This window comes from Moschus berezovskii, chromosome 2 (genome assembly GCF_049115385.1).
Source record: "Moschus berezovskii isolate FMDL1 chromosome 2, NW_MosBer_1.0, whole genome shotgun sequence".
In the NCBI taxonomy this organism is placed as follows: domain Eukaryota; kingdom Metazoa; phylum Chordata; class Mammalia; order Artiodactyla; family Moschidae; genus Moschus; species Moschus berezovskii.
The window spans coordinates 92,121,548-92,131,247 of NC_142461.1; the positions used below are offsets into that span (position 1 = coordinate 92,121,548).

Here is a 9,700-nt window from a genome sequence, read left to right on the forward strand (position 1 = left end):
CCAGTCAGCTTCAATTATTGCAATTATTGAAATCATGCTACAAACGATACCTCAGAGCTTGCTGCAATTGTTGCATGCATTAGCATTCTTTTCCAAATTGGAGCAATTTGAGCGACAGAATAATGTAGTATTATATTATAACCCAAAGTATAAAATGCATGTATAAAATATAGTGTACATATATTTATATGTATATATAAAATATTCATATACTGATATAAATTATCAAATAAATACAAAGTGGAAAAAATGGGACAAATCTTTGTTAGAAGAGAATCTTAAAGATTATTGCTCCAATACAAAATGAAACAAAAGTTCCAGAAGTGTGGAGCTTAACTTTTCTCCCCTTAAATTTTGGCTGGATTTACCTGCTTCCTAAGAAGACAATAATGAAAAGGAAACAGTAGTAACTTTGCTGTGGAGAAACCAAAAGTTACTACCTTAATAAAGAGGTCAATGTTAATGACACCAGCTACACATCATACTGATATCATGGACCTTCCTTTTTTAAAAAATTTATTTATATATTTTTTGAAGGATAATTCCTTTACAGAATTTTGTTGTTTTCTGTTAAACCTCAACATGAATCAGCCATAGGTATGCATCCCCCTCCCATTTGAACTATCATGGACCTTCTGATAGGACCTGATGAGAAGGGCACCTCTCCTCTGTGGAATTCTTCCCCAAACCCATGACCCTGGTCTAATCATGGGAAAAACTACAAGAAAAAGCTAAATTAAGGGGATTTGTACAAGATGAATGGTCTTCAGAAGACCAGTATTATCCAAACTGTCAAAGTCATGAAAAATAAGGAAGGACTGGAAAACTCACAGACAAAAAGAGAACAAGGAGACATGACAATGAACTGTGAGGGGGTGTCTGTTGGTGGGGGCGCGATCTTGGAACAGGAAAAGGGGCATTTGTGGTAAAACTGGCATAATCTAAGTAAAGGCTGGAGTTTAGTTAGTAGTAATGTATCAGTGTTGACTTCTTAGTTTTGACAAATGCCCCACATTATGTAAGAGTTAACATAGGAGAAAGTATGTCCAGAGACACGATAATATCTTGGCAAATTCTTGATAAGTCTTAAGTTATTCCAAGATCAAAGGTTTTTAAAAGCACACAAAAAAGTTAATGTTGTTTTACTTCTGACCGTTGAAGTATTCGTGAAAGAGATGATAAGATGACATTAACAAGAACTAGCATGTTTTGACTGCTTGTGTTATGCCAGGCATGGTGCTAAGTCAGCAATCCTGCTTAATGCTTGCAGGGTAGAGATGAGGCAAATACTATGATTATTCCCATTTCACAGATGAGAAAGCATCCCAGCTCCCACAGCTAATAAATGCTACAAAGCTTTCACAGGACTTGGAGTCATCAAAGAGACAGACAAAATTATTTCCAGTAATTTTGTAGAATTAAATGTTGAGGCTCTACAGTGTTTCATCCATTGAGAATCGGCAAAAGTTTGTAAGGTATTCATTTATCAAGAACAATTCATTTTCCAAACTATTGTGTGTGTGCTTGGGCACGTTTGGGCCTGGAAAAATAAAGTGCATTGTGCCTGTGGTTTTTGTTAGTTTTCTACCATCAGACACTTGATTTCTAAAAGGCAGGAACACTGGCAACGGTGTGTTCTCTGGATTGAATAATTCACCCCTGGTCCCGGTTCTGGGGCTGTTCTCTGCTCAGAGAGCGGCTTTTTGTGTGGGAGTGCCTGGCTCAGTGAATGTGCTGCTCCATGAAAGCTGATCCAAATCAATCATTCTTCAAGCTTAAGATTTACATTTGAAAAACCCTCTCCCCAAGTACCTTGGACACAACTGTCGAAAGATGATAAAACCAGTGAAGTTCCTAGTTTGATTGTTTTGGTGGTAGTGATCGTAGTGGTGGTGGCAGTTTATTTCTTCTTTCAGTTTTTTAAATCTAAATTATCTGTCTAAGCATTTTCACCTTGAACTGATCCAATTAATTAATTATGTTATCTTTGTGCAAGGACCTCTAGAGAAGAAACCAAATAAATTTGGAAGAGAGAGGTGGAAGGGTGAATAATGGGAGGATAAACAGATAAAACCATATTCACACCTCGTATATTCTGGCACCAGGCTCCCTCCAGCTCACATCTTTAGTAAATAGCTTCCACAGCCCTGAATGTAGCCAGTAAGTGTTTTTTTTGTGTGTGGGATTCAGTATAAATATAACAAAATTCTTCAGATACGACCCTGCTGTTTGTCTCACCTGCCTGTAGAAGCTGTTTACATAGTATGTGGATAAACAGAAAACTCATCTGCCTGTTTCCAGTAACCATATTAGTGCAAAAGAAAGTTAATGAAGGACACTGCAAAGGAGTATGGTGTGTTTAATAAAACACTTTCCCCAGGAACGGAAGGAAGCCGCTGCATGTGGGATGCAGCAGCTTATCACTAATTCAGAACCTCTCTTCAGCTTCAGACTTTTGTCTTTCTTCTTCCTAGTAGCCCACACTTTCAAGCGTGATGGCTTGCTTTGTAGTCTTCTGTGCTCTGGAAGGGAGCTCAGAGGAAACGGAGTGAGAGAGTTCATTAGGGATATTTCACAGCCACTCACATCCCAGGATCTCTGTCTCATCTTCTCAGATCACACTGTTCATGGAGAGTCTTTCTTTATTTTGTTACTTATCCTTGTCCTGCCAGAGTCTACAAAGACCCTGGCTCCTGCATGTATCCGTTCACATCAGTGGAATGTCAGCACCATTCAAAGCCGTTCCTTCCATACTGGTGTGCATTCACCGATTGCAAATCAGCTTATTGTATTTTAAAATTCCACATTTTCTTGAAAATGCTGTTTTTTAAGATGAAAATATTATTCTCACAGAAGCATATTACATAAAGGGGAAAAGAGAGAGAAAGCAGAAAGGGGAAAAAGGACAAAGGAAACAAAGAGAATGATCAGGTAGAATTTTGTTTTCAAGTCCAGACAACTGATTTATTATAATCAAGTTTTGTAGAGGTTTCCATTTACTTCTACGTATTCATTTCTTTTCAGAAACTTCTCCTCAAAGCCAATCAGCAGTGCTACAGTATTGGTCTCTGTCCAACCTTGTGCAGTCAAACTGAGCCAACATTATTAGCACTCTGCAAAATCAAGAATCAGGGCCTTTCTCCACCAAATGGTCCCTTTTCCCTCTTACCTTTCTGGATTATAGTACCTTCCCTGAATTATAAAGTCAACTTTGAACATACTGCTTTTTTCCTAGAAAGCTATTGGTCATTAATGATTTGATCACAGAAATTCATGGTTACAGGTGGCCATTTTCAGTTTTAACATGTGCTATCTGTTCAGAGAACATTTGTAGTATTATTTAATAGGTGCTTTACATTTTGGGGATCCACAGAGGAAAGCATCTCATTTCCTACCAAAGAAATAAAATTCTAAAGCTCCAAAGAACAGCTGGAAGAAAAATTGGACGAATCCCCCTATTCAAAAACCTCTGCGTTTTCTCCTCTGCCCAGATGCAGTGTTTATTCCTTTGAGTCTGTGCTATGCTGTGCTTAGTGGCTCAGCCATGTGCACCTCTTTGAATCCCCATGGATAGAGGAGCCTGGCTGGCTGCAGTCCATGGGGATTCTCCAGGCAAGAATACTGGAGAGGGTTGGCATGCCCTCCTCCAGGATCTTCCCAACCCAGGAGATCTTCCCAACCCAGGGATCGAACCCAGGTCTCCTGCATTGCAGGCAGGTTCTTTACTCTCTGAGCCACCAGGAAAGCCCAAGAATACTGGAGTGGCCAGCCTATCCCTTCTCCAGGGGAACTTCACAACCCAGGAATCGAACCAGGGTCTCCTGCATTGCAACCAGATTCTTTACCAACTGAGCTACCCAGGAAGCCCAACTGAATCTGTATTAAATCTAATTCTCACTAGATAGATCCAAGCTGCTCATTAAGGCAGGGAGGCCAGCTCAGTAATGTTGAGGCTGACCACATAAACTTCGATCCATGAAAAAGACTTTTCTAACTTTGAGCAACCCTCTTAAGGTTTCTGTTTCTTTGTCTGAGTGGTTGGCAGAGTTCCTCATTCACATCTTCAGTTAGTACTAGAATGCAAATATGGAGACTACTTTGCTCTCAGAAATAGAATCTAATATGATTTTTCTCTATATTTTAGAATTCAAAGAGTACTTATTCAAAGCAGCAGCACTGAGTTTAACTAAGGTTCAGGTACTTTCCTTTACCCCAGATCATAGAAACAAAATAATTTTTTTTCATTGCACCAGACTTCCCCAGTTGCATCAAATCAACAAATATCCCCTGTGTGCTTACTGCTGGATCACACAACACCAGGGAGCATCACCAACATAATGTGAACAATGCCCTTGGAGTTTGCAATGTGGTGGGACTGGTGCTCATTTATGTTTGTTTGTTTGTTTCTGGGCTCACCTTGTGGCATGTGGGATCTTAGTTCCCCAACCAGGGGTGGAACTCATGCCCCCTGCAGTGGAAGCATGAAGTCTTAACTGCAGGACCACCAGGGAAATCCCTTGGTACCCACTATGTGAAAGCAATTGGGATGGGTCCTTTGGGAATGAATATGCACAGTCCTTGACCTCAAATCATTTAGGCTTTAAACAGGAAGACATGCCATATGTACATAGGAAATAAAACAATCTAAGGAGTAAGTAACAATATACAAGAATATGATATGTGTAACTAGACACTGTAGGGGTTTTTTACCAAATTGTTTGCATAAACAAAGAATGTTCTAAATTCAGATGAAGAACATGAGTCAAATTAAATGCTGTACCTTGGAGACAATGAGAACCATCCTCACTTCTGAGGCAATGTAACTGTTCTTATGTGGGCAAACTGTGCCCTGGCCACTTGGGCACGCCAGTGGAACACTTTGGTGTCACACTTCAGTTTTAATATGCTGATCCATTTTCATTTCAGCTCTAATGCTGCTGCTGTAAATTTTTTTCTTTTTATTCACTTGTCCTTTGAAAGCCCGATCTTAGACTCTGAGCGTTAATATTCTACATTTTCAATTCTGTTAGTTTTCTCTGCAGCCAAATGTGCTTACATTCTTGTTCACCCAGTATTAATAAAAAGGATGTTTGCACAGCAGGGAAGCGTATTCTCATTTATCTCTGACCAGAATTGTGAAGAATGGAATGGTTTGATGGCCATTATCTTAACCCTATATGACTGCAAACATTTTGAAGTAGTGGAGGAGACAATTGAACCACGAAACCCACATTAAAGTTTGCTTCTCTCAGTAATAGACTGCAGATTAAGTCCCCAGTCACATTTCTTACATAGGATTTTTTTTTTTTGCTATAAATAAGTATAAGATTATTTTGTGTTCAACAAAATAGAATCACCTAACTTGAAAGACTGCAAAACTCATGAGTTCAGAGTTCTCAGGGGGAATTACTTGGCAAATCATTCTTTGAAATTCTTCCCACCCTGTTAAAGAGAAACATTAAAGGTCATGACAGTGTTTCTCTCTTGGGATGTCCTAGCCATCCGATGGAAGGAAGTCAAAGCCATGAAAAACTGTTTCTGTTATTTCAAGAATGACAACGTTTTTATATTCGTTTGCTGCAAACAAGATTTAAACATAAATGAAATAAAAGGATGTATTGGTCTAACCCTCAGAAAGAATATAAACAATTCTGAGACTTTACACTGATAAGAAACTCTTAGAGAGCAGTAGTATAAGAAGCAAACACACGCACACTCATGCACACACACACGCACACTCATGCACACCCACACCCACACACACACACATACCACTGAAGATTAGTCAATATTTCTAAGCAAGCTATAAGCAACAAAGTACAATCACAAAGAATCTTTTAAGTAAATACTCTCTGATGACTATATCCTCATTTACAGAAAAGCTTTCCAATATTTTCAAATAGGCACATGAATTTAGTCAATAAGTTGCAAGAACCAGATTCTCTCTATATCATTCCCCCTAAATTAATGGGTAGAGCGTGAATTAATCTAACAACTCATGCTTCTTGGATATCCATTATATATTTTTTTGTAGAAGGAGGACCAAAAGAAAGAGAGAGAACCTCTGTTCATTGTCTGATATCTGTGAGAAACAATGTAGCAGTTTGTAAGAAGTCTACACTGAACCCGGATAATAAAGTAAAGGAAAAGCTGAAGCAGTGTGAACTGGTGGATATTTGGCAATGCAGATCTGGTGTGGGGAAAGTCAGCAAATGGTAACATTAGAGGGGCTGGTTTCACAGAGGAAATGTAGCTGGAGCAGAACTCTGAAGTGTATAATCCAGGACTTGACTCAAAGTGTCAGAACAGTTGTCTCTCTGGATGGCTTCCAACCAGGGACACTGCTGAAACACGATTGTCATCAAGCTTCTCCTTGGCCGTTGGCACGGTTAGCATTGTGGAACAGGGGTGAGGTGGGGTCTTCTGGCCTCACATATAAAGGATCTTCATTCTCCTCACCTCGGCCAAGGGCCCTCTGTTCCTTTCCTCTGACTCAAGGTTGATGGATGTCTCTCTTGTAAGAGGGTTGCACATGCCCCTAAGCCTCCTAAACGTGAATGGCACTATCTATTCCACAGTTTCCTGTACTGAAGACAGATTTATAGAGAGTTGTTATAATCCTGGTATAAGTGGGTAAAGTATCAAATCAGGGCAAAGGGTTGAAGTCAGTTGGAGAGAAGTGACTCACAGAATGGAAGAAAACCTAGTATCTTAAGTGATCATAATTAGCGTGGATGTGGGGGTTCCAGAGGGCTTCCCTGGTTGCTCAGCAGTAAAGAATCTGCCTGCCAAGCAGGAGACCCGAGTTTGATCTCTGAGTTGGGAAGATCCCCTGGACAGGAAATGGCAACCCACTCCAGTATTCTTGCTGGGAGAACTCTATAGACAGAGGAACCTGGCGGGCTACAGTCCATGGGGTCACAAAGAGTTGGACACGACAAAATGATCAAACAGCAGCTGCAGTAGCAGGGGTTTCCAGAGTTCTGTCTCCCTGCCTAGTCCCCCATGGAGGTCCCTGTCATTTCTCTGTGGAGTTTGGTGGAAAATCACTAGCCCAGGCTTAGTTTCCAGTCTGTTGTGTTTACCTTGGTTGCTCTGAGCAGTCTAGGGCTGTGGTCAGAATGGATTGTTTGAAGGTACACTGTCTAAGCAGTTAGTAATGAGCAGTAGCCACTGAAATAGCCCCAGGCTCATCCGGCCACATGCCAGCATTCCTGGGACATGAGGTGTTCAAGAATATTTGATGAAGGAGGGAGAGAATGCTGTGTAAGAGCTGAGTGCTTTCCACACAGATACAAGGGGGGGAAACAAAACAAACACATATGTGGCCCGAATGGTTATCTCAGGCTCAAGACAAACACCTCACTCTGGTGGTTCAAGGCTGTCTTTTTATATCCCGTTTATGTATCGGGGCTTTGAATGAGCCACAGACAAGCAGCAGCAACATATGCTGTTCCCTCGAGGTTTCTGGAATCTATTTGGCCACTGTTCACCTCAGCAGCTAGGCATTTGGACAATATCTGGGAACAGCAAGCTTGGCACTGAAACTCTTGTGGTGCCTGTTTTGCTGGGTGCTCGTGCCTGAGTCCCCGGGGTCAGCAAAGAGATCTTGTTCACACATCCTCATAGATTCTCAGTCTCCCTCCCAGGAGTGAGGACATTTCTTAACGATGAGGAGTCTTTGAAGCCTGCCTCACAACCACAGTGAAAGGTGGGCTCTGAGCCTTGCTCCCCGAAGTGCCCAGAGGAATAGGAGCTTTCTTTTTTCTGCCCTCTGAAGAACATGGCAAGGCCACTGATGGGACAGAGAACACAAACAAATTTGGCCAACTTGCTGCCAAGGCCTTAAATGCTACAAAGCAAACACTGTGGCTCTCATCCCAAAGGTGAGAGGAGCAGACTGTGGTTGTTTCAGCTATGCTGCCATTCCAAGTCCTCTGTATGATCTCTGCTCAGCCAGTCCATGCTGTTGTGTCATTGGATGCTCTGCAGAGAACAGAACCAGAAAGATGTGAAACTGGTTCTTAAAATGTCCTGATGAGGACATGGAAGCAACCTAGATGTCCATCTGCAGACGAATGGATAATAAAGCTTTGGTACATATACACAATGGAGTATTACTCAGCCATTAAAAAGAATGCATTTGAACCAGTTCTAATGAGGTGGATGAAACTAGAGCCTATTATACAGAGTGAAGTAAGCCAGAAAGAAAAACACCAATACAATATACTAATGCATATATATGGAATTTAGAAAGATGAAAATGATAACCCTGTATACGAGACAGCAAAAGAGACACAGATATATATATAGAACAGTCTTTGGGACTCTGTGGGAGAGGATGAGGGTGGGATGGTTTGGGAGAATAGCATTGAAGCATGTATATTATCATATGTGAAATGAATCGCCAGTTCAGGGTTGATGCATGTTACAGGATGCTCGGGGCTGGTATGTGGGGATGACCCAGAGGGAGGATAAGGGGAGGAGGGAGGTGGGAGGGGGGTTCAGGAGGGGGAACTCATGTACACCCGGGGCGGATTCATGTCAATGTATGACAAAACCAACCAATATAATATTGTAAAATAATTAGCCTCCAATAAAAATAAAAATTAAAAAAAAAATGTCCTGATGAGATTACAAATAAAATTTCAAATAAATTTTATTAAACAAAGTTTTCTTTTCCTTTTATTAAAAATTAAAAATTTTATTTAAGATTTTTATTAATGTTTTTATTTGATTAAAAACAATATCTTTAGTTAGCAGTGAAGAAAGTAGATACTTAGTTGTTGGACTAATATGGGGAAGATTCAAGTGCTTGAAATGCAAGTTAGGTCACGGCAACTACCAGGCATTGGCCTATCTCCCCTCTCCCTGTTTCTTGGCTCCAGTTTATGAAGTGAGGCAAGAAAGGACCTTTTAGGTCCTTTTAGGAAGGAGTAGGGATTCGGCTGGCTGCTCAGCTCAATTAGCTAAATGCTTTTGTTTCCTGCACTGGGTATTGGGCACACCCAGTTCAGAAATGGAATGAGGAAGCCCAGGCTTGCTTGGCTCTTATAATGCCCTCCAGCCTGCCAGGAGAGCCCTGCCCTGGACTCCTGATGTGAAAGACAGGAGGTGAGTGTGTCCTGCTTCCACGAGGTGAGCGGGGCTATGGAACAGCACATTGTCAAGATCGTGTTCTCCTGGTTTACCCCATGCCACAGGAAAAAGCTGGTGCCCCCAACTGCTTTAGGAAAGGATGTGTGTTCATCTACTGCCAAGTTGGAGAGAAACCTTACCCAAAAGATCCTTAAAATGACTTCAGAAAAAAACATGAAAGTAACTGCACGGTCCACACTATTTAATTACAGAATACTTCAGTGATTCCATATTTAAATATGGAATACCTCAGTGATTGGCAGAATCTGAGCATCTTCAGGCCAACCTCACAGAGGTGTTTTTCTCTGAAGAATAAGATTTGACAGTGACAGCTGTGTTTTGATTTCTTGATTTGCTCAAGTATAAAAGAAACTGACCGCACAGTTGCTTTGAATTCATGTTACTGATAAATAATGATGTTCAAAAAACTTGCATATGTCTAAACAACAAAAAGTACTGTTAAAATATTTGTGACCCTTCAAAAAAATCGCCATTCAAGGGACACCTGAACTTCAATGACCTGTGTCTTGAGGAGCCAGGTGTTGTAGATGAAGGGTCACCC

The 9,700-nt window shown here is 40.9% G+C and overlaps 1 pseudogene; it reads left to right on the plus strand.

The window, feature by feature from the left end:
- The first annotated feature begins 755 nt into the window (after positions 1 to 755).
- LOC148778566 (thioredoxin domain-containing protein 17-like) lies at positions 756 to 9,454 on the plus strand (annotated as a pseudogene).
- The last annotated feature ends 246 nt before the right edge of the window (positions 9,455 to 9,700 follow it).